Source organism: Balaenoptera borealis, assembly GCF_965194805.1.
Source record: "Balaenoptera borealis genome assembly, chromosome: 1".
Classification (NCBI taxonomy): domain Eukaryota; kingdom Metazoa; phylum Chordata; class Mammalia; order Artiodactyla; family Balaenopteridae; genus Balaenoptera; species Balaenoptera borealis.
In genome coordinates this window covers 90794178-90819492 of record NC_138860.1, presented here as the reverse complement: position 1 = coordinate 90819492, position 25315 = coordinate 90794178, and the positions used below count along the sequence as shown (strand labels likewise).

General features: G+C 47.9%; 1 long non-coding RNA gene across 1 annotated transcript; it reads right to left on the bottom strand.

Annotated features, from left to right (window-relative positions):
* Nucleotides 1-1845: 1845 nt before the first annotated feature.
* Nucleotides 1846-20131, bottom strand: LOC309617549. The gene is made up of 2 exons (XR_014238027.1): nt 13610-20131; nt 1846-10883 (listed from the first exon to the last, which is right to left on the bottom strand). It is a non-coding gene; the product is annotated as an uncharacterized lncRNA (long non-coding RNA).
* Nucleotides 20132-25315: the final 5184 nt, after the last annotated feature.

Sequence of the window (25315 nt, the reverse complement as noted above, 5' to 3'; positions counted from 1 at the left end):
GAGGGTCACAATTTCTTCCATGTTCCCAGAAAGGCTGGACTCTCTCTCTCGGTTCTTCATAGAGCCCTCAAGTATTACAACTCCTATTAGGCAGGCTGGTTCTACTCCTTACAATTCCTCTCAGAGACCTTGGGACGCTTTGCTTGGGACTTTCAAGTTGTACCCCTCAGCGTTGAGTCAAATGAATCCTTCCTGCCCACATCCCCCAGAATCCTGAGACACTTGTCTAAGGCCTAAAGTGAGCCCTTTGTTCTGGCATCCTGGGGGGTCACTCCCAGACTCCAGAGACCTTTACCACTTCTCTCGGGGATCCCTGGGGCTGCTTGAAAGTGCAGTAGCTGACTGTACCCCCAGGCTGGGCATCCAGCAGGGTCTGTCCCACCTGGCTCAGACCTCCCTGCCCCAGGAGCTCAGCCTGCACTTTTGCAGCAGGCACATGGGTTGTCAGAGATTTGGAGAAACAATGGCCTGACATACAAAATGCTCAAGGAAGATGGAGGTTCCAAACGGGAAAACTATTGACCTTCTCCCTGATGAGTCCAGAAGGGGATGGGGAGGGCGCTAATGACATCAGTAACTCTACGGGCCGTTCAGGTGTTCAAGGGACAGAGTGATGGAGGGGCCATGATGAGAGACCGGGGCTCAACCCTGCCAAGGATAAGTCAAGAGGGCTCAAAGACGTGAAGAGAGTATCTGAAAGACACTGGGCTTCGCTAAGAAGAATGTGGAGGGCACACGCCTGGGGAAGGAGAGGATGGAGCCCACGATGTCATGCAGCCAGCCCACACGCTCGGTTCCTCCTGGGCGTCTGTCTTTTCCCATTCAAGAGGGAACAGGCAGTGAGAGTGAGAAGTGGGTGGGGGCCGAGGAGATGGATGGACTTTGCACTGCCGTTTCCCAACTCCGTGTCCTTTGGTCAGTTATTTAACCTCTTTGTTTCCTTGGCTGTAAAAATGGGGATGCGTACCTGCTATGGTTAGTATAAAGATTAAAGGAGCTAAAGTTAGTATAAAGATTAAAGGAGCTAAAGTTAGTAAAGACCCTAGCGGTAAACAGATAGTTAATAAATGATAGCCTGTGTGTGTGGGCACATCTATTTTTTGTTTAAACAGGGCGATTCTTCAGTAAAGTCGTGGCTTTCATTTTGGTCCTCAGATTATCTGATAAAATCACCTGGAGTGCTAGTTAAAAATTCAGGTTCCCCAGATCCCATCCCAAGATTCTGATTCAGTAGGTCTGGCGTAAGGGCAGGGAATCATCCCCAGATAATTCTCACATGCTTGGAGTTTGGACACCACAGCCTTAAAGGTTGAGGAGGAGATGTACCACAGGAGCTGGGATGGCCAGAGGGTCCTTAGGAGCTGGAAAAACGGGGGCCCAGTCCCCGAAGATGACATCCCAGGGCGCAGAAAACACTTGAAAATGGGATCACATGTCACAGTTCTCAACAAGAAAAAAAGACAACCAGAAACATCAAACCAATAAACTAGATGTCCACACCCTCAGAATTAGTTTGAATTTTTAAACGATTGCCCGCACAGATTCAATGAGAGAGACCAATCCGCCTGTCTTTTTCTTAGGCTTCCAGATCAGATGCAAAAAGACTGTTTTGTTTTTGTGGTTTTAGTTGACTATTGTTAATACATTGCATTTTAACTTCAGATTTTGAAAAAAAAAAATCATTGTTCCTGGGGAGGAACTGTGTACTGAATGGTAATAAAATCAAGGGGATTTGTGATTTGCAGAACAAAAGTGAGTCCAAGAATTGAAATCCACTCAGAGGGTGGTGGTAAGAGGTTTTCACTTCCCATGATAAAATCCCCGGTCTTTTTTTATAAATTTATTTATTTTATTTATTTATTTTTTTGGCTGCGTTGGGTCTTTGTTGCTGCGCGTGGGCTTTCTCTAGTTGTGGAGAGCGGGGGCTACTCTTCGTTGTGGTGCGCGGGCTTCTCATTGCAGTGGCTTCTCTTGTTGCACACCACGGGCTCTAGGCACGTGGGCTTCAGTAGTTGTGGCACAAGGGCTCAGTAGTTGTGGCTCGCAGGCTCAGTAGTTGTGGCACACGGGCTTAGTTGCTCCGTGGCATGTGGGATCTTCCCGACCAGGGATCGAACCCGTGTCCCCTGCATTGGCAGGCAGATTCTTAACCATTGCGCCACCGGGGAAGTCCCAACATCCCTGGTCTTGAAGGTTTAACTCTGCAAGGAGAATGTTCCCGTGGGCAGAGCAAGTGACCAGCAGCTCTTCCCACCCCTCTGGAGCCTTCACTCTAGTGACCTGGAGAGCTGCCCCCACTCCTGGCCCTGCATGGGCACCACCAACACCCTTGGTTCCCTGGAGCCAGCTGAGACAGTCTGGATGTTTTAAAACAACACTTTACTACATTTTAAAAGAGAACAAAAAGAAAATAAATATAGAAAGAGCAAGGAGTATAACCATAGGACAAGGTGAAGAGCTTTGCTCCTGGTGCTCCCCGAGGTCAACTGGTCCTCGGGGCTGCAGCCCACACCATCCCTGGCTGGCCAGTCCCGTGCTCCAGCTCCTAGGGGCTGGCTCCCCGTCTCAGCCTTCACTGGTGGGACCCACAGTTACTGTCACTGCTACTCCAAGGCCACATCCTTGACCTCTTGACACTTCCTGGGTCCAGACCACAGAATCCAGGGACAGACTCCCTGCTGCCGTTTACCGAGGATCTTCTCTTCTGATTATGACCTCTTCCGAGCTGAGAGAGTTTCCAGCGAAGGCCTCTCTGTGCAGGTGAGACACAGCCTGCCTCCTTCCTGTGCACCTCTAGCTGTGGCGTCCATACATCAGGACCGATCACTTCTGGTAACCTCACTGGTCCCTGGTAGACTGCATTTCCCACCTCTTTTCAATGGGAAGCCCTGTTCCAATCAAGTCAGCCTGTTCTCAAAAGCCTTCAGTTGTTTCTCATTGCCTGTAGAAAGGCTCCAGATCCTCCACCGTTGGTCTCGAATCACCTTCAGGTCTCTCTCCCATCCCCACGCCCTCCACTCAAGCTTCCCCACTGGTGAGAAGGGAAGACAGGCTGGTGAAGCTTTCACTTTATCTATACAATACTCACCAGTGCCCCACTGGTCCCATTGAACCTGGTGTGAGAGCTGGCAGGACACTGACCTGGAGGCCGGGAGACCATGTCCTAATCTGGCTTGTGAGGCCATGTTTCTTCAAGTCAGGCACTGGACCTCGCTAGGCCACAGTTTCTTCATCTGCAAAATGCAGATGTTGGACTAGCCCATCCGTAGAGGCCTTAGCCCGCAGGTCTAAGCTGAGCCTGATGCCACAGTGACCTTGTGACTCAGAAAAGCTGTGAAGGACTCGGGTGCTCAGAGGAGGCCTGACATGATGTAGGGCCCATGCTCTTGTTGGTCACAGAAGTGCCCTTGGGACCTTTCTTTGAGCTCAGCCTTCTCATGAGGAAGAAATGGGTCAACTCTACTTAGTAGATGCTTGAGGAGTGCTTCCCCCGTGCCAGGCTTGGTGCTGGGCACTGGAGATCCAAGGACAGATGAGAAGCAGTCCCTGCCCGTGAGGAGCTTGTGGACTCCTGGGAAACAGTGCATAAAAGCACACAAGAGTCACACTGTGGATCATACTAAAATGGAGGGGTACAGTGTTAGGGTCTCATTAGAAGGAAGGACTGGGAAAAGCCCTCCAACCTTGGAGCTGGGTCTTACAGGATGAGTCAGTTTGTCTACACGTGCTCTGGGGACCGGGGAGGCATTGGGAAACCACTGAAAGCTTTTGAGCCGGTGAGTGACACCATCAGATTTGCGTTTGAGAAAGATCACTGTGGTCACTCTGCAGCAGATGGAGGGGCAGAGGTGAGACTGGAAGTGAGGAGAGCTACAGGGAGCTCAGCAGTGGTCCAGGTGACACAGGATGAGGGGGTGTTGACGTGAACTTGGGCCCAGAACAATTACAGAGACCTTTACAAATGTAAGCATCACCAAAAATAGCTTTATAGAATTTGTTCTGTGGACCCACGGGCATGTGGCGTACTTGTTTATGTTAATCAGTCATTGTATTTTATCCCCTGGAATGTTCTCACTTGTCTCCATTCTCCCCAAATCAGCTGTCTTCTCTCCCTCACCCAACACACCCCCCTCAAAGCTCATGACTCCCTCTCAGCCCCACTTCAAGCATAATCAGTCTCCTAGCAAAAGCCAAAGAAAGTGTCTAAGTCACTATTTCTCAGGGGTGTGCTTTTTGGATTATGGGGAGGGCAGTTCTTTGTTGAGGGACTATCCCATGCACTGCAGGACACTTAGTGTCCTGGCCTTTGGGGAACTAGATGGCTGTAGCAGCCCTTAGTAATTATGACAGCCAATGTCCCCCTATACTTCCAATCTCCCCTTAGGGGGACAGTACTTGACTGATGACTGTTCATGCCTCCACACATGGTCCTGTCTCCCAGACAGCTGCTGTATACAGGTGTGTCTCTTGTCTGCCATCCCCTGGAAGATTGGCTTCCGGAGACATCATTAATCATCCCAGCCCCTCCAATCAGGTCAACTAAGAGGACAGAGTTCCCACCCAACCTACTTGCATGCCTGAGATATCTTTATTCTACCCTCATATTTGGTTGGATTTAGCTGGACATAAACTTCTAGGCTGCAAGTCATATTCCTTTAGAACGTTGAGGCATTTTTTTCATTGCTTTTTGCCTTCTACTATTGCTGTTGAGAAGTCTGTTGCCACACTAGCCCCTTATCCTTTGTATGTGACCTGTTCCCATTACCTGCCCTCTTAGGGTCTTCTCTTTGGAGGTTCTGAAATTCAGTGATAAAGTGCCGTGTGTGTGTGTGTGTGTGTGTGTGTGTGTGTGTGTGTGTGTGTCTGTGTGTGAATTTACATTCACTATGCAGGGTACTCCATGGGTCATTTTAATTGAAAGTCATGTCCTTCAGTTATGGGAAATTTTTACTTTATTATTTCTTTTAAAAAATTTTCCTCATTTTCTCCTTCTGGATTTTGATTATTCAGATGTTGAACCTTCTGGTCTAATTCTCTAATGTTACTGTTTCCCTCTGGTTTTCAGTCAAGTTCTCTGTCTCTCTGTTTCTGTCTCAATATATATCTATATCTATATATTTTCCTTAACTTTCCGAGTGGTATCCTGAACATCCTGAACATACTTTCTAAATTTTCTGTTGAATTAAAAACTTTTGCTATCAAGTTTTTAACTTTCAAAGGTTCTTTTTTAATACTCTTTTTTTTTTTTTTAGCTTTCTACTCTATTTCACTGATGCAATAGCTTCTCTTATCACCCCAAGAATAGTATTTATACATTTTGCTGATATTTTCTCATGCTTCTTTACTCTCTTTTCTCCAAGTTCCTTTTCTCTGTTTACGTATTTTACCCCATCTTTCATTTAGAGACTTTCTTCACAAGGTAGAAAACCCTTGGCTGTTCATTTTTATTTGGGAATGAGTCACTTTAATATTAATTAGAAGCTCTAGTCAGTGCATGAGGCATACTTATAGTTTCCAGCCTTCTCTGTAGAGGGATGGGCAGATACTCAGCCATGTTTTGTTGGGTGACCCCCAATGTGGATGTTTGTAGGTACTTTCTCTTGGGCTGGCCAGTTTTTCCCAACAGGAATCTTTTAGCTGTACATATATCTGGAGGCACAAGCCTGACTCACAGTCAAGTGTGTGGACTTTCACTTAATCTTCACTTAGGGAATAGTGTCTCAACCATCCCTTAGCTAGTGTTGATATCCCCCAATCCAGAGCCTTTTCAATTCAGCTCTGCAGAGTAAACCTCCCATCTTCTACCAATGTCTAATCTGCTCTTGTTTCCATCCAGGGTGTTTTTCATTTCATACCTTATAGTTGTCATCTCTGGAAGTTCAATTTGGGTCTTTTTATATCTTCCACTTCTTTACTTACATATTCAATCTTTCCTCTTTTTGAAAATATGGAATAGAGTTGTAACATTTTTGTACTTTATGTAGTTTTTTTCTAATTAAGAGACTTTTTAGGACTTCCCTGGTGGCGCAATTGTTAAGATTCCACCTGCCAATGCAGAGGACGCGAGTTCGAGCCCTGGTTTGGGAAGATCCCACATGCTGCGGAGCAACTAAGCCTGTGCGCCACAACTACTGAGCCTGCACTCTAGGGCCCACGAGCCACAACTACTGAGCCCACGTGCTATAACTACTGAAGCACGCATGCCTAGAGACTGTGCTCCGCAACAAGAGAAGCCACCACAGTGAGAAGCCCGCGCATCGCAATGAAGAGTAGCCCCCGCTCGCCGCAACTAGAGAAAGCCCGCGCACGGCAATGAAGACCCAATGCAGCCAAAAATAAATAAATAAATAAATAATTTTTTAAAAAAGACTTTTTAACAGCAGTTTTAGGCTTATAAAAAAGATCGAGCAGAAGGTCCAAAGAGTTTCCATATATCCCCTCTCTCTCTCTTCCCTGCCCTCCCCCACTCATAGTTTCCGTATTATTAACATCTTGCCTTACTGTGGAACATTTGTTACAACTGAGTCAATATTGATAGATTATTATTATTATTATTACTAAAGTTCATAGTTTACATTAGGGTTCACTCTTTGTGTTATACATTCTATGGGTTTTGACAGATGAATTGCAGGATCATATGGTAAGAGTATGTTCAGCTTTGTAATAAACTGCCAAACAGTCTTCTAGAGTGGCTGTACCATTTCGCATTGTTACCAGCAATGAATGAGAGTTCCTGTTGCTCCACATCCTCATTAGATTTTGGCTTTGTCAGTCTTTCAGATTTTAGCCATTCTAATAGTATAATAACTTTTTAAATGTTCTTGTCTACTAATCCTATCATCTATGTCAGTTCTCCACCTAATGCCCCACAATGTCCCATGGCTGGTGAGAGAAGGAACAGTTCCTGGATCTGTGGAACACCGGGGGTTGTTCCCTCTAGTCCTTTAGGGTGGTTCTTTCTGCAACCCCGAGTAGTTTTCTCTAGATGTATGTGCTGGTCAGGGCTCAGCTGAAGGTCTGCAGGAGACCCTCTGCAGATCTCTGGAGCTCCCTCCCTATGCAGCTCCCTCCTCTCTGGTCCTCTGCCCTGCACTCTCCCAGATTCCCAGTTCCATTTCCAAAATTCAGCTTCCCTTGACTTCCTCCTCCTTATCTCAGAAACCTGCAAACTCTCTCTAGCCAGTGAGCTGAGCCAATCAGAGGGCTCAATTCCTTGGTTTCCCATCTCTCAGGAATCACTACCTTCCACTGCCTGACACCCAATGTCTTTCATTCATTTTGTCTGGTTTCAAGTTTTTTCAGGCGAAATGGTAAGAATGGCTAGAAGTGAAAGCCTAAAGATTTCTTTTGAATTGAACCAATTATTAATTTTTTAAAAATATCTTTATTCCTGCCATGTTCAGCATAGGTAGAATCCACAGCAGTGGTCAGGAGAGAAATAAAATCCACCAAGCACAACTCTTTAGCTTGTGGTCCGGTTCAGTTTTGATGGAGCCACCCGGGAGGCCCATGTCATCTACCCACCTCTTCCTCAAGAATGGGACCCGCAGTGATGGGAGCCAGTGAATCAGCAGTGGAGGCTGTGCCTGATTTCACCCAAAGGCCAGAAGGCCAGTCTCTGTCTTTGGAAAGTATAGCAGAGGGATGGGGGTGGGGAGCAATGAAACTATCAGAGAAAGAGATCATATGCTGTTTTGCTGATTAAAAAGCTTCCTCTAACTGATTGTTGTTCAATCTCTTTAAGACCCTGGAGGGAGGGGTATTGCTAATTAGGGAATCTATTTTGGCAATTTGAGAAAGATCAAACAAACCCAGTGACTCCCTGGTCCTTTATCTCTCACTGCAAGTGGCCTTAAGGTGCCGCACCTCTGGGTTATCCTGTCCCCCAGGCGATGGGAGTGCTGGGCCAGCTGGTTTCTCACATACCCAGAGATTAGCCCTTGAGTGCCAGCATTTCAAAAAATTTTACCTCCTTGACTGAACTATTTCTAAAACTCACTGCATACTTTTCTGCCTTAGTAAGAGTGATAAAATGACAATACCAATAATAATAATAGCACAATGAGTTTGGCAGAGTTTTCAGTGCTTTACATATATTAATTAACGTAATCCTCACAACAGCCCTGTGAAGTATGTACAAGTGTTATCACCATTTTGTAGTTGAGGAAACATACACAGGAGACTCAGTATTTGTCTGAGGCACACAGATCACCAAGCACAATTGTATCTGTTTTTGGCAACTCAGGGATATTGCCAGGATCATCTCATATTGGACTGTAGCCATAAATGTAAACACACATATAGAAGGTCTAGAAGTTTGAGAACTGACCTGGGGTCCCCCAAATGAGGTTCCTAGGGGGCTCAGTGAGGACGACCCTAGGCATTGGTGGCATTTGTTCTACATGGGGCCCTGCAGAGAAATGAGCCATGGGGGCGTCCCTAAGAAATGAAGGTCAGGGGACCATAATGGGGACAGGGGGAGGGGGGAACTGGGAACAACATTGTGGGGCAAGCGTGGAGAGGCGTTGGGAGACGTTGAGGCCCACAGGTGGCGGCCACGGTGGGCTTGCCCCGTGCATGCAGCAGCGTGATAGCTGTTGATACTTCGGTGGATTGGATGGGGGTCATCAGACCTGGGTTCACCTGTATTGACTCACTAATCCTGACAGCTACCAAACCTCTCCATGGACTAGTTCCCGCATCAATAAAATGAGAAAAAATACTTAACATGTAGGGAGGATTGACTTGGATTGACCCAGATATGTACCTAAAGCACTTAATAGAATGCCTGGAATGTAGTAATAACTCAGTAAATGGTCTCAGCTATTTTTAATAATGAAGTTCTGGAGTGAGTCCGAGATGAACAGTTGCCTTTGGTTACATAATACATCCTGTCCATGACTTTGAATGTAGCCTTGGAGCCACAATGGGCAAGTTTCTCTGGAGGAAGCTTGTTCTCTGAATGGCAAGTGGCTGGGCTGGCGCTCTGTCCAGCAAGCTTCCAGCCCACGTTGCTACCCTCCTGGGCAGGCTTTCTGAGCACAGCCCGTTGCATTCTGGCTCCCTGGGCCTCGGCTCTGGGTAGTCATATGACTGGTTCTCTCTGTGCTCAGCTCGCTCTAGCAGGGATCAGGCAGCCTGCAAGGTTAAGGACTCCTATGTCAGCAGCTCTAGAAGCCGACAGGTCAGAGGGGAGGCCAGAGGTCTTATGCTGGAGGCTCCTGGAGGCCTAGCAGCAGACAAGTCTAGACAGAGACATTAGACCTGGCAGCGCATGGCTTAGCCCCATGGAATCCAGACTGTAGTGGCTGCAACTGGTCCGCAACTCCCTTCTCCTGTGGCCCAGCTGTGCACCCTGCCCAGTGTGGACTGGGGGACTCCACCTCCTAGAAACCCCACCTTCCCTGAAGAAGACCACTGGGTGAGCCAGCATGGCCGACATTGGCCCACCGGCCCCAAGGAAGCAGGCTTTTCCTCAGCACAGAAGTTGGGGAGAGTGTAGCTGGAAGGGGTGAGGTGGGGAGCCTGGGAGCAGAACCTGGGACCTCAGGGCCCAGGGTCCAGAGGGAAGCCTGAGGAAATTTTCTTAGTGAATAATCTGGAAGGGAGTTTTTTTAAAAAAAAGAAAAGTAATTTTAGTATTTCTAAATAGTATGTCTGTTACTGAAGGGAGAACTGATACCCCAGGGATTTTCTACATTTTTCTTTTGACATCAAAACCCATTTTTAAAATGAAATCCCTTGTGGATACCCGATATGTAAAACACTGGAAGGAGGGCAGCTGTGCTGCAGCTGATCTGGGGCCTGGAGTCCTGCTTGGGTGCTGACCACTCCCTCAGGAGCCCTCACTCACCTGCACAGAGCCCCCCCAAGGACAACACTTCGAAACCCCTATAAAATAAGAGGAAGATGAACTGAGGCACCGCCAGAAGAAGCAGAGCCCCATAATAGCCCATGTCTCACTGTACCTCCAATACCACAGCTCAAAGTTTCAACTCTCAGAAAAATGACCCGCTCCACCTATGAACACCCACTGATTCTGGACTGGTGCATCCAAATAAATGAGCTTTTTTTTTTTTTTTTTAAATTAATTAATTAATTAATTAATTTAATTTTGGCTGTGTTGGGTCTTCGTTTCTGTGCGAGGGCTTTCTCTAGTTGTGGAGAGCGGGGGCCACTCTTCATCGCGGTGCGCGGGCCTCTCACTGTCGCGGCCTCTCTTGTTGCAGAGCACAAGCTCCAGACGCGCAGGCTCAGTAGTTGTGGCTCACGGGCCCAGTTGCTCCGTGGCATGTGGGAATATTCCCAGACCAGGGCTCGAACCCGTGTCCCCTGCATTGGCAGGCGGATTCTCAACCACTGCGCCACCAGGGAAACCCTAAATGAGCTTTTTAAAAAGTAATGTTTGAATCAATGAGATGAGAAGATGTATACCTCGCTTTTCCTTATTTGTATAACTACCACCCAGTTTAACCAATAAAACCTTGCTGGTCCCTCAGAAGCCCCGCCAGAGCCCTGCATTACCTCACTCTCCCTGCTCCCCAAGGGTGCTGCTCTACTGACCTTTGTGACACTTTGTTTTCCTTTTCCTTATAGTTTTATCACGTGTGTATGTACCTCTAGGTGCCGTCATTTAGTTTTGCCGGCTTTTGAACTTGATAAAAGTGAATTTATAATTTCATTCTTTTAGGACATGTTTCGTTCATTCAACAAGATGTTTGTACGATTCAACTATGTTAGTGAGTAGAATTTTTTCTTTGCAGGGGATTTTGAACATGTCATTTTCATGTCTTTGGACAAGTCATTTACCTTTTCTGAGCTTCAGCTGCCTCATCACACACTATGGTTCAGAAATGGTTCAAGAACTTCCTCCAAATTCCTGTCTTATTGGAGAAGAGATAAGATAAATATAACACAGGGGTCATAAATCACTAATGGGATGAAAGAAAAGAGAAGTAAACAAGTTTCTATGAGGAAAACCCACCTCTTCGTTGCACAGAGAAGTGAACATATCTTTGGGAGCAAGGTGATTTCAAAAGGAGAGAGAGATTTTCCCATATAATTGGAAATTTTATTTTTTAAATTCCAGAAGTGACTTTCTCACTTCAGTAAGTCAGGAGGACCCCTAATAACAGACCCTAAGTGGACAGCCCTGATGGATAATAAGACCTCATCTTCTACCACATTCCTTTTTTTTTATTAAGTTGCCATATAAAAACCGTGAAAATTACATATAGAAATCACAAACACAATTTGTTGGTTCTCTACAGTCACTTGAATTTTGTAGAACGGGAATTTGGCTGTAATGACCACCTTTTACCCACCATATTCTGTCTACCCCAGCCTGAATGCTCCAACCTTTTCTGTTGAGCATGACCCCGATACCTCCCATCAGTACCCCCGGCCCACACCTCCTTTTCCCCATGCATTCAGTCCAGGAGATCGTAAGCTGCTTCTAGTTGCCACAGACCTTTGTTGGATTTGGTGGGAAACCATCATGAATACACAGAACGCTCAGACTGCCCCCAGACCACATCCTGTGGTCCAGCAGCTCCCTGATGTCCCCACTGAACTCTCCCGGGGTTAACTCGCAATCACTGGAACCCAATGTGATTTTATCGTGTATAGATTATAATAGAATCCCAACAGCTTTTCTGCTGCGTTTGGAGAACGTTTTGGGTAGGAGGAGGTTGGGGGCTGCGTGCACTGGTCTCACTTAGACTCGTTTTAGTGAAGCCAGCATAGACATGACAAATTACAACTCTTTTTCTAGAGCAGCACTGTCCAATAGACCTTTTTGCAACGATGGATATGTTCTCTACCTGCTCTGGGCAATATGGTAGCCGTGTAACACTTGATTAGCCACTTAGCTCAGTAGCCACTTAGCGGCTGTGATTAAGGAGCTGCATTTTTAATTAATTTTCATTTAAATAGCCACATGTGGCTAGTGGTTCTCTTATTGGACAGTGCGGTAATAGAGCATGCCTCTCCTGTATCATCTCTTCTGGGCACGTATTGAACTTCCATGTTTTCAATGCAAACGAAACAAGTGCCTCTCAATCTCCACTGGCATTTGCCTCATCTCCATTTACTTCTGCAGCCTGGCTTCTGCTTGGCCAGTGCACAGAAATCTCAGAGATAAGGCCATGCATGCTCTCAGTATTGCCAAATCAGTGATCGGACACCGTGATTCGCTTCTCTCTTACCCCCTGCCTTCATTCCTTCATGCAGTATGCTTTTACTGAGTGCCTATGTGCTGACATTTTGGGTGATGATAAGAAAGAGGACACCGTCCCAGTTCCCATGTTCCATGTTATGGTCTGTGGTGCTCATTTTATAAATTGGTGACATTCAAACTAATTGGACCACAACTCAGAAATATGTTTTACCTTGCAACCTAGTGCACATATATGTACGTAGATATATTCATAACAAAATTTCAGGGAAAGATTTTTACCTAAATAACATGCACCAACAGCATATAATCATACAAGGCACAGTATTAATTGTAGACTTGACTGAAAATTTACAGGAGGAGGTAGTTATATCACAGCAAATATATATCCAAAGAATACCCAGGACGCCCAGTTAAGTATGAATTTCAGATAAACATGCCCCAAATATTTTTTTTTTCTAAATCTTTCAACCCTAACAGCAATGCTGTTAGCAACTTCAAATTGAACATCAGAAGTTCTATCCTTGGCCTTTCCCCAACTGGGGGTTTCTGGTGGCCTGTGTCACCTCTGTGGTCCCCAGCTGCCACATCGCATGGGCTCCCGCGCTCTCCACTGTTCCCTGCCTCCACCCTTTGCTCTACTGCAGGTCAGGTTACATATCCTAAACCATCCTGGCTCTGAGCGCAACAAAAAGGCCCTTCATTCGCCCAGATCTGCTCTCCTGTGAAGGTAGTTCTCCCCACTTACATAAATATCACATGATAGCACTCTTAAAGTGGGCCACTATGGTGACAGCAAGGCCTTGTCTTCTACTCAAGGTGGCTACAGACTCCCTCGGTGGCTGTGGTGTTCGTGGTGGAGGAGGTGTGCTGCGCTGAACTGTGCACGCATTCGGCACACGTTTATTGCATCCCTATGACGTCATAGGCCCTGGGTGTACAATGACAAATGAGATGGGGGGGCGCTATGTGGTGGGTGAGACCTCAGCACAGGCAGCCACAGGACATGGGTGGAGGGATAGATAGCAAGCCGAGAAATCCCACAGCAGGGGTCAATCTCAGAGGGTTTCATGGAGGAGGTGTCATTTCAGTTAGTCCAGGGATAAGTGGGAGATCACAGGTCAAGAAAAGGGGCAGATATTCTAGGCAGAGAAAGCATGGATGAAGGAAATGATAGAAAAGTAGGTATGGGGGACGATGTGCGGGAGAGGCCAGTGAGATGGGCTGGCCCCGTGGGCTTGGGGCACCTCTGTTGGGTGTACACCCTGCTTACAGCAGAAGGAACTCACCTCCATTTGTTCAAACAGGCGAAGAGCCTGTAAATGTATTCATTTCCTATTGCCGTGTGCTAAACTATCGCCAACTTAACACCTTAAGACAACACACATTATTATCTCACAGTTTCCGAGGGTCGGCAATCAGAGCACAGCTTACTTGGGTGCTCTGTCTCAGGGCATCTGACAAGGTGGCAGTCCAGTCAGGGTGGCCAGGGCTGGTGTCTCATCTGGGGCTGGACTGGGGAGGAAGCCACTTCCAAGCTCACACTGCTGGTAGAATTCAGTTTCTTGCAGGGTATTGGACTGAGGACAGTCAAGAGGCAGGTGTAGAACTAGGAGAACCAGGAGAGTGTGATGTCCCAGGAGCCAAGGCGGGGGAGGGGGGGCAGTTGGCAGCGTCAGAGGTTGGCATGGATTAGATAATGGACACAACGCATCACTGTGACTGCAGCGGGAGGTTCAGGGACCAGAGGGGGACAAAGCCCTATCGTACGGGGCTGAACGGCAAATGGGAGGTAAGGACCACCAAGTGCAGATGCTGTCTTTAAAGAAAAGGCAGTAAGGCTTAGTAGGCAAGAGCGTGGGCTTGGAGTGCTGGTTCCACAGCTCACCAGCTGGGTGGCCTCCAGGCAAACTGCAACCTCTCTGAGCCTTGTTTCTTCAAGGCTACCCAGGCCCGGAAGAACAAGGGTAATAACAGCCACCTCCTAAGGGTGTCGTGAGATTTAAGTGAACTGTTGCAATAACAGCACATTGAGAAGCAGCTCAGAGCCTAACTTTCGGTTTCTGCCCCTGCTCCCGTCAGCCTATTCTCCGAAAATCTCCTTTTAAAAGTGTCTTGCTCCCCAGCCCAAATGTTCTCCCTGGATGTAGGATAACATTCAAAACCCCCGTGTGAGTTGGCTTCTTTTTATCTCCCCATCCCCACTGAGTGCCTCTCACACCCTCAAACATGCGAAGCTCCTTCAAACCTCAGGGTCCGTCCACGTGGGGTCTCTGCTGCCTGGGACACACCTCTCACCCACCATCATCTGGCTGTCTCCTCTCCATCCACCCTTCAGGTAAGTGATGGCTTCTTTACTCTCACCCTCTGGGGCTGTCCTGTCTCAAAAGACAGAGCTGTACATTCGTGCCTTTGCTCTGAGGTCAGAAACAGGGCTAGGAAGGGAAAATGACCTAAATGACTCTCCAGGTGTCCAGCTATTTGCATCTCCAGAGTCTAAAGGGCTAAGAAAAACTAGGTCTCGCCACTAGAAACTTGGTGGCGTGCAGGTGCAGCTTTCAAGAGAACCGGAGAGTGGTGACGTGTGTAGATGCTACAGGCACACGATGCCTAAATGGGCTCACCCAGGAGCTCATTTAACGCCCAAGGCAATTCTGTATGGGAGTGTTTACAGATGACTAAACTGTAGACATGCAAAGGGACCTGCCCCCGGCTTGCAGCTGTGATGGGCAGGTGTGGGCTCCGACTAGGCACCAGCAAGCCCTGATTCCAAAGCCACACTCTCTGCCACCCCGACCAGTCTGCCTCCTGCCTTTGGCTCTGGGCCCCCTGCCGCTGGGGGCTCCACTTCCAGGCTACTGGTGCTAACCCCCCTCAAACACGGCCTTCAGGAGCCCTGGCCCGTGCTGAGAGAGGCTGGGAAGATGGAGAGTTTTCTAGAAACTAGAGGAAGCACAGCCTGCGATGGCTGATGGGATGCTCCAGCTGCAGGTCCCGGCCCAGCGCTCTTTTTGCATGGGACAGAGGTCTCTGGAGGAAAGCAAAACATGAGTCAGAGGACAGAGACAAAACAGGTCCCATCTGCATATTGGCTGCCTGGGCATCACAGTGATCGTGCGGTGACTAATTCTCGAAAGCTGACAACCTAAAATCTTTTTGAATAATGCCCAGTTGACAGTTTCATTAGCCCGAAGACACACCTCCCCTCCCCACACACACTTGCCTGGGCTGTGGGATTGGAGCGCGGAAGGTAGCCCTCTTCGAGCCCAGTGTTTCCCAAAGCACCTTGATGTCAAGAATCATCTGGGGTATTTGCTTCAATGACAAATTCCAACCTGGATCCCACGCCGGGCCTCCAGAGCCAGAACCCTTAAGGGAGGGGCCAGGGAAGCTGGACGTTTTACAAGGTTTCCAAGAGATCTTTATCACCAGGAGAGTTTGGAAACCATCTGGACAAACTCCTTCATTTTACAAGTCAAGTTCTAGCCATCTAGAGAGGCCCTGTGGCTGCCCAAAGTCACGCAGCAACTTTTTAGCAGGGTGAGCCGTGAACCCCCAGCGCTGGGTCCTGCCACGTGCAGGAGGAAGGCTGGAAAGGAATCACAGTTCTCGAGCACCCACCACAGATCGAGGTCTGGGCTGGACCACTTAGCAGTAAAAGCAAAGACCTCCTGGTGCCGGGGTCTCTGCTGGGTGCTTGCCTGCGTGTGCTGTTGTTCAGTCCTGCGGCAGTGCCCTGCTTGACCCGTGGCCTCCTCGTGTAAGGGATGAGGAAGCAGGCACACAAGGGCCAAGTGTTTCCCAGGAACCCAGAGTTATAAGAGGCAGAGTCACGATTCCAACCTGGGGCTGGGAGAACTCAGCACCATATTGGCTCTCAGAGTCACTTTATCCGTCTTATTTCATCTAATTCTCACCCAAACCTTGTGAGGTAAGCAGTTTCTCTTTGAAAGGTGAAGAAGTTGAAGGTCAGGACGGTGAGGCGAGCTGCTTAAGGTCAAGCAGCAGTAAACCACGACGGCAGGATCCAGCCCAGCTCTGTCTTACACCAAAGCCCACACAATTCTCAGCCCGCCGGGGTTGCAGAAGCTCCTCCTGGGGCTGAGACCACCTCTCCTGACAGCCCCCTCCCATTGCCCCCACTGCACCTTCACCCTCTCCTGGAGGGGGGGGCGTCTCTATGTCACCGCCCCCTTTCTCACCCCTGTGCTGCCTGTTCCTCCACTTCTGCTTGTCCGTGAATCCTCTTCTGATCCCCATCTGCTCTGAGGTCCTAGAGCAATTCTCGGCACACTTCCTGCAGAGGGCTGGAGAGTGAACAGTTAAGGCGCTGCCAGCACTGCTGCAACAAGGCAACTCTGCAGGTGCAGCGTGGAAGGAGCCACAGACGGTGCGTGAACGGACGAGCGAGGCTCCGTATGAGTCGATCCTGTGGGCTGGAGTTTGCCCACCCCTGTTCTGGAAGAGTGCTGGGGCTACATGTTGGGGCAGATTCACACTTGTTTCTGCTTGGTATGGAGAGAAAACGTGTCTGCGTGAGAAGAGCCCCCATGTGTCTGGCCATCAGGAGCGTCATGCCTGAAAAGTGAGGAGAGTGTGGAGACCTCAAGGTCTGTCGCTTGCTCACTCATTCATTCATTCATTCACTCGTAGAAGGTTTTTCAAACACCTGCCATGTGGTGTAGACATTGTGCTGAGTCTTGGCAAGACAGGCAGATAAGTCCCAGCCCTCCCAGGACATATAGCTAGTGGAACCCGGGGCTCCCCTCACGTGAGGAATGATGGCCAGGAGGGTAAAGCAGGGAAGCGATGGCCAGGGAAGACTTCCCAGAAGAAACAACATTTAACATGAGACCTGAAGTATGGCTGGGAATTACCCAACTGAGGGCAGGGGCTAATCAGGGTGAAATCGACACAGGGAAAGACAGCTCAAGTGACAGGCTTCTAAGGCCATTTGTGGAGAGTGTGTGCACTGCTGAGTTGACCCTTTGGGGGATATGATTCTTTTAGACAGTGGGAGCATCTGAGTTTCCCACAGGCGGATGGACCTGACTGTTTTTTGATCCTGTTCCCTGATACAAAGGGTGCAGTCTCCGTACTGGGAGAAAGACGGGGTGTAGCTGATGTTTTGTGTGAGTTGGTGAGTTGACACAGATGTGGACACAACCCTGCAAAATTTCCATTTGTTTCTTCAGTTTAACCCCTGACCTGAATCTCTCCCACCATTCCAAAAAAATCCAGATCACAGACTCTGGTAGGTAGAATGTTATTTCTAAGGCAAATGCTTAAAAACTTGACATTTGTAAAGTAATCATTATTTAAAATATAAAATGATTTACTGCCTTTTTACAAAAAAAGTTGAAAAACCTTGCCTAGTAATTCCTTGTTCCCTGGGTCCAAAAGATTCAACTTAGTTTTTTAAGGAATCTGAAAGAAATGCCAACTATATGAGTAAGTTAAACTGATATTTGATTCAGACACTGATTTTTATTTTTATTTTTTAATATGCGTTCCAGAACTTGTGTAGTCTTGTTTGTGTCTGTGCTGTTGACTCGGCTCTGAGCACAGGAGCTGTTGGATGGTATTTGTCACTTTATGCGGATAGCCTCTTTCCCCAGCAGGACTGTCACCGCTGCAAAACAGAAGCCGTGTGCCCCAGGCAGGGGCTTACCGCAGGTTTGGGGAGGATGACAAAGATAATAAAAAGTGTTTGGGGCAGTGTTGACAGCACAGCACAAGTGACGATAACGCGGCACCTGGCCTCCTCCTTGTACCCACGCTCCAGGCTCCCTGCTGGTCACGCAAGGTCCCCTGGAAGGATGCTCTTGGCAAGTGTCCCCCCAGGCTGCTGGCTGTTGACATCGCCCCTCAGCCCTGAAACGCACAGCCCAGGAACTGAAGAGACTGCTGAGGGCATGGTGCCCCCAGCACGCAACAGTGTCCCGGGAAGCTGAGCTTTACCAGTGAGAAGAATGGCTGAAAGTCAGTCCCTGGAGCAGCTTGGTGTGGAGTTTCCAAACAATCTCACATCCAGCAGCTTTCAGGAAGGTCATTGAAACCTGGCCATTTCTAGCGTGAGGGTGGGAGAGGGTGGGCACGGAGGCAAGGGGGGGCGGGGGATGCTGGTATGGGGAAGGGGAGGGCCACAGCCTGCAGCCTAGAATGACAGGGACCTCAGAGGAGGGACTCAGGGTCCTGATGCAAGAAGGAGCCAAACCCCTGTGTGGGGAATGGTGGGGGGACCCTGGATTGGAACCTCAGTGTCTCCTGTGCTCCTGTGGGCATGATTGGTTTCCTGAGCTGAAAAGCATCTCATTCTCAACACTGGGCAATAGGGGGCCCGAGTCAGTGAGGCAGGCAGGAAGGGGCCCCTCAGCCCCCCCCAGGTGTTTGCTTTTCTCCCAGTTACAGGTTTCTAGTGTTCAGGAGCTTTTGTTCATGCCTTCTTTACCAAACGTAGTACAGAAGCCCAGCCAGAGCACCCACCCACGGTCAGGACGGCAGAGAGGTTCCATCCTGAGTGCCCGTTCTGGCCCCGTGTGGCGGCTGTCGGGGCGGCTTTGCTGAGACAGTCCTGAGGCTGCTCCTGGTCTCGAAGGAGAGGGGCTGTGATCGGTGATTGATGACCGCCGCGGGGGTGCCATAGCCTCGCCGCCTCTGCAACTCACTTGTGTTTGTCTGCTTCCTAGACTCACGTGTGCAGTGCTGGGGGTCTTCATTAATGTTGAATTAAATTGAATCCACCTAGAACTTCTCTCCTCTTGAGCGGCTAGTACATCCACACTTCCTTTGATGGCTCTGCAGGTTAAAAGGGACAATTGCCCGTTTAGTTATCCCAGGAAATCTTGTTGTTTGGGCAAAGCAGGAAGGAGGGGGTAAAGGTCTTCATATATTCAGCAGCCGATGGTTGAGTTTCCACTGTGGGCTGAGCAATGCGTCACGGGCTGAGGGTGCTCGGCTTGCACTGGCGCTGGGGGCAGAATTGAGGCCGTCTCTCTGCCAAGACGCCTCCCTGCCCGGGAGAGTCGGAGAACTTCTGCTACAGGTCAGAAGCCTGCTTCCTTGTGGCTGAGGGGTTGCGTGAGAACGTCCTCAGCCAGAGGCCCTCTGGCTCAGCCCTTTGCAGAAATCTTTACCCCAGTCTGCCAGTCCTGACAGGTGGCCCTTCTTCCCACTCTTGATTCCCTCTGGGAATGCTGGCAGCATCAACTGGGATGGTAAGCTCTTCTCTTCAAGCCTGCGAACACTGGCAGAGGACTTGAAGCACTTTCTAAAAATAAGCTGCTTGCCCCTATTCCCTATTCCCCAGTGGGTCCCGCTGGGTTCTTTCAGTTCCCGAAGAAGCAGATAAAGAATGCGGGTCTTCTGGCTTGAAATATACCAGCCTGTCTCCTCTCTCTTCAGCCAGCCAGGCCCTCCCCTAAGCCTGCTGGTCAGGTCTGGTTTTCCTGGCCTCAACACATGCCTGCAACCCCTAGATAAGAATTTCCAGAGAACCTGACCAGCAAGAGTTTAATTACTGCTCACTTGAGTAAGTCATGATGTATGTTTCCTTGCAGTTGCTTCCTAAGAACTCAGAATCTGCCACTTTGTGCACTTTTAACGATTAAATAAATAGTACGAAACCCCAGAGAAAGTTAAAATTGCAAGTCACATCCATCTTTGAAGGCCATCTTGTAAACCAAAGCAGGAGCTTTTTTTGGTTTGGTTTTGTTTTCTGTGCTTTGAAAAATGAAATAAATGAATTGTTTACCTGTGGAAACATGCTTCCTGATCTGTTCATACACGTGCTGATGCTCACGTCCATGCCTGAGCAGACACACACGCTCACATACACACATACAACCACACACACACACACACCCTCAGCCTCTCTTCTGGTTTCTGATCTTCTGCCATGATTGGTTTGTAAAGATTTGAATATCCCACAACACGTGGGTCAGAAATACACAAGTATTAGCTAACATATTTTTGTTTTTCTAGACCTCCTCCCATTACATCACGTATATGTCATGAGTACTCTCAGTTACAAATTCACAGGGACCCAAAAGCTTCCCCACGTGTGTGTCTCCTCTTTGTAGTTTTGGAGGCAGTGTGATGTGGCAGACAGAACACCGCCTTTATCTAGACATGGGTGATGAGTTGCGTGACCTTGGGCAAAGACTTGATCTCTGGAGACTAGGTTTCCTGATTAATGAAAACAGTGGGTATGAGGATGCCTGCTTCACAGTGTGGTGTTTAGGATTAAATTAGATGATGTGTATAAAACCAATGCCACCTACCTGGCCTGGAGGGTAGTCAGGAAAGGGTCATCAATAGGAGAATTCCATCTATTGTGAATAAGAAGGAGTCTTAGAGCTCGTGGCTAATCCCCACCAGAGCTACTCTGGTCCCCTTAGCACCCCACCCTGAGCACCAGCACCAAGTCTCAGCCAACAGCAAACCCTCAGGGAAGGATTGTAAGACCCAATTGGATTGAAATCCCTGGTTGTGCAGCCCTAGGAACGGGGAAGGAACTTACTTCTGCAGGAGGGAGCCCATTATTGTCAGACATGTGAAGTACTTGGAAAGCACTTCTGGAGAGATTGGACCAGAGCAGCCCAGGGATGGGTGGGGCGAGGGGCGGCTGTCTTGGGAGGAAAATGACCTGCAGAACCACTGTGGATGCCTTGTGTTTGTGCCCAGGATCAGGAAGGGGCCATGAGGCACCCACTGCTATCCCTCACTTGCTGCGTGTGTTGCCAACAACCTCTTTGCAAGTGCAAATTGAGGTCACGGAATGTATTCTCCTTTTCCCCTGGATGCTATGAACTGAGCACTACTGTGGATCAAAGCCAAAGTCTCCGCCTCTTCATGTTGCTTCTGGGCAGCAACTAAACAGATTCAAATGTGAACTTCAAGTACACACATTTCTAGAAATCTAGTATCAGAAGCCTCAAATCTCAACTACTCATGCGAATGGGCATTAGTGTCTGGTTTATGGTGACTTTATGTTGCTATCTGATGGCTTACTGGAAACCTGCTTATTCTATGTGGGAGAAGGAAGAAGAAATGACACTTTGGTGTTGTCTTAGAAACTATGGCTGGGACTTCTCCCCATAGGAACACACATGAGTCATCTCAGAGAACCTGTTTTAGCACAAGGCAGTCATAAGGAGGCCATGTGATATGGGAAAGTTACGGAGCTTGGGTTCTAATCCAGGTTCATCTTTGAAATGGCTGTGGGATCTTAGGGAAATCACTTCTCTGAGTCCTGCTTCCCTCACATGTAATGTGAGGGGGGAGATAGAACGTTATCTAAGATTTTTTTCAGCTCTGACATTTTGTAATCATAGTGCAAACACAAAACTCACAGATCTGCAGGACCTTTATCTGTCTATATCTTCATCATCTTCCTTCAGAGCCACTAGGACATTCTGCTAACAGGACTCGCTGTCTCCTGCTAGGCCAGGCCTTTCTCAGTGGTCCTTAGGTCACTGGCTACCTGAGTGGTCCTTCTGAAATACACAACTGATGCCTTTTCCCCCTATTTAAAAATTTCCATTGGGAACCATTCACTGCTTTTCCTCTTGTCCACAAGTTGCATTTTTCTGTTTCTTCACATGTCTAGTGATTTTCTATCATGCACTAGACTTTGTGAATGATCCTTTGTCGGCAGCCTGGATTTTCTGGTCTTCCTTGAAAGGGTACTGAGTTTTGTTCTCTAAACAAAAGGAGACAGTGAGCCCCACTCCCCCAGGCTCGTGTTTGGCAGGCAGGGCGCCAGCAACGTTACAGCCTTGCCCCATCCCTCGGAGTCTCGCCTCCTGTGCATTTGCTCTCTTCATCTGTCTCTCTGTGTGTCTCACAAATTCATTCAGTTTTGTTGTGGAGAATCCAAGAAACAAAAATGCTCAGTAGTTTACTCAATTTCTAACAAATATTCCTGGTAGAAAAAAGTCTAAACAAAATCAAAGCGATAATGGCAAAAATTATACTTGGTAAAATTGATTTTTAACTGAAAAATAAATAAAAATTTTAAAAATCCTGGACCATCTGGAGACTGTGAGCCCTTAGAAGGTAAAAATGCACTTCCACCCACCTTGACACTGGTTCTGGATCCCCAGGATCCAGTAGAGTTTTTGGTTCAACACATATTTGTTGAATACTGAACACGTTTGTATGAAGTCCTGGTCTGGGCGCTAGAAGGAGAGAGAGATGCACAAAGGTGAAGAGACCCAGCCCCTGCCTCAGGGAGTGCGCTGTCTGGAAGCAGATGGTGGAGTAAGTAAGAGAAAGAGCAATGGTGAGGCCACACAGCCACCAGCCACCGTGCCTGGTGGGGGAGGAGCGCAGGACCAGCTGAGAAGATCTAGGATTTCTTTCTTAAAAATACAGTGGATATTTCCCCTGCATTATAACATGAAAATGGAAAAAATTCAGAAAAAAGGAAGAAAACCACCCATATTTCAATCATGTAATAATAGCCTTTATTTTCAGGATTTTTAATTTTTTTATTTTTCAGGATGTTCATTTTTTTTCTGTGTAAGTTTTGGGGCTTTTAAAACAAACTTCTTGTTTTGAAATAATTATAAATTCATGGAGGTTGAAAAAATAGAACAGAGAGGTCCCAAATACCCTTCAACTAGTTTCTCCCAATAATAATACCTTACATAAATATAATATAATATCAAACTCAGGAAATTGGCATTGGTACAATCCACAGACCTGATTCGGATTTCATCAGTTTCACATGTTATGGTTATTTTGTTAACACAGGTTTGTATGTGTGGTCTAAATTTTATTTTTATAACTAACTTGATCTCACGGGGCTTTTTAAAAACTATTATTGCCTAGTCTTCATAGCCATCGTTTATAATGTCTGTATAATGAACATCCACCCACTACGTAGAGCAGATTGCCAAATTCTTCCTCCTCTTTTGAAGCTTACACTGCCCCCAGTTTCGCTCTTATGAATAGCACCATTCTATATTTTATATTCTTTTTGTACTATATACACACTTTCTTACTTCTTATTCTTCCTTCTTGGATACATTTCCTAGAGAATGGAGGCAGGGAGATATAGGGTGATAAATGTATAAGGGACTACATAATACTTTTGTCTTAAGACAGGAAAGATTTAAATATATTTTGGGTTGGGGTCTGATCAAGCAGAGAGGGAGCAGCTGAAGACCCAGGAGGGAGGATCTGACGACCACACAGAGTATGGGAGAATTTGGGGATGTGGTAGGTTAATTTTATCAAGGCCCCAATTCTTCTTTTTCATTTTTCTTAAATCTTCTATATCCCTATTGATTTTTTAAAAATTAATTAATTAATTTATTTTTGGCTGCGTTGGGTCTTCGTTGCTGCACACGGGCTTTCTCTAGTTGCGGCAAGCGGGGCTACTCTTTGTTGCAGTGCGCAGGTTTTTCACTGCGGTGGCTTCTCTTGTTGCAGAGCACGGGCTCTAGGTGCAGGGGCTTCAGTAGTTGTGGCACTCGGGCTCAGTAGTTGTGGCACTCGGGCTCAGCAGTTGTGGCGCACGGGCTTCGTTGCTCCGCGGCATGTGGGATCTTCCTGGACCAGGGCTCGAACCAGTGTCCCCTGCATTGGCAGGCGGATTCTTAACCACTGTGCCACCAGGGAAGTCCTCAAGGCCCGAATTCTTTACCCAACCTGTATCCAGGCCGTTTGCCACGTTCCTCCCCTTAGAGCACAATGTCCCCTGCTCCATGTGGCAAACTTTGGCCTGTAGAATGAGGCAGAAGTGACAGGGTGCCAGCCCTGAGCCCAGGCTCCGAGGGTCCTTGAGTATGTCATTGAGGTATTCTGGTTGTTTGTTACCTCACAATTTTGTAACAAGACCTAACTGATAAAGGGCCCCCAGGATAGAGGTAGAGGGAAAGAAGGGAAAGAGGGTTCACGTCCAGATAAGTCCAGATATTCCAGAAAGAGCTGCACGAATTTGGTGCTGTGCTTCACAAAACCCATTTCTCTTCTGCTTCAGGTGCTGGGTAAGCAGAGGTTGATGACACATCCCGAATGAACCACTTGACTTTATATACGGAATTCAGTTCTTAAGGGTTCCCGTCTCAGCTGTCAGGGCTGAGAAGTCACAAGAAAAGAGAAGCTAGACTTTTGTTTGAGGAAGCATGAGACAGGCCACTCTAAAGACCATGGACCGTTACGCAGGCTGTGCCCTGCGTGGGGGCCTGACCATGACAGTGTGAGGTGCACGTGAGAACCATGAAGCTTGTACATGAATAGAGAAGAGACCCCACTCCCCACCCCCTTCTTTCAAGCTCAAGAACAAATCTGCAAGGTCAAAGTGCGGCTTACATCTGGGGTAGGAAGAAGAGTTTCAGTGACAAGCATGAGGGGGAAAAGAGCGCACAGAACTAGATACAGAATGTCCTCAGCATCAAAAAACCAAGTGGGGGCTTCCCTGGTGGTGCAGTGGTTGAGAATCTGCCTGCCAATGCAGGGGACACGGGTTCGAGCCCTGGTCCAGGAGGATCCCACATGCCGCAGAGCGACTAGGCCCGTGAGCCACAACTACTGAGCCTGCGCGTCTGGAGCCTGTGCTCCGCAACAAGAGAGGCCGCGACAGTGAGAGGCCTGTGCACCGTGATGAAGAGTGGCCCCCACTTGCCGCAACTAGAGAAAGCCCTCGCACAGAAACGAAGACCCAACGCAGCCATAAATAAATAAATAAATAAATAAAATTAAAAAAAAAAACAACCAAGTGGTTTCTTTACTGAGGCCCTTGAGATGCAATAAAAACTAATTACTCACCCACAGAGAAAGTTGGTTTAATTCTGGTTAGCTTAGTGCCACCAAGAGCTGGGTGTTCCTTAGGTAACCCGATGGGAGAAAGTGAACAGAAAGGCGCTTCTCCTTACAGAATGGCTTTCCTCTCTGTATGGTGGAGTCATTCTTCATCTTCACACTCTGGGGGCGAGGATTCCCATGATTAAAAACTCCGAGGTCAGAGCCACAGAGGAAGCCACGTAAGGAAAGGGTCCCTGGCAGGGCGGGCATGGGCAAGTCTTCCTTGAGTTCGTGTGAGTCAGAGAGTCTAGGTGCTGCAAGGACCTCAGGGTTCATGCAGGTGACCTTTTCCTGTCACATATGAGGAAAAGGAGGCCCAGAGAGGTG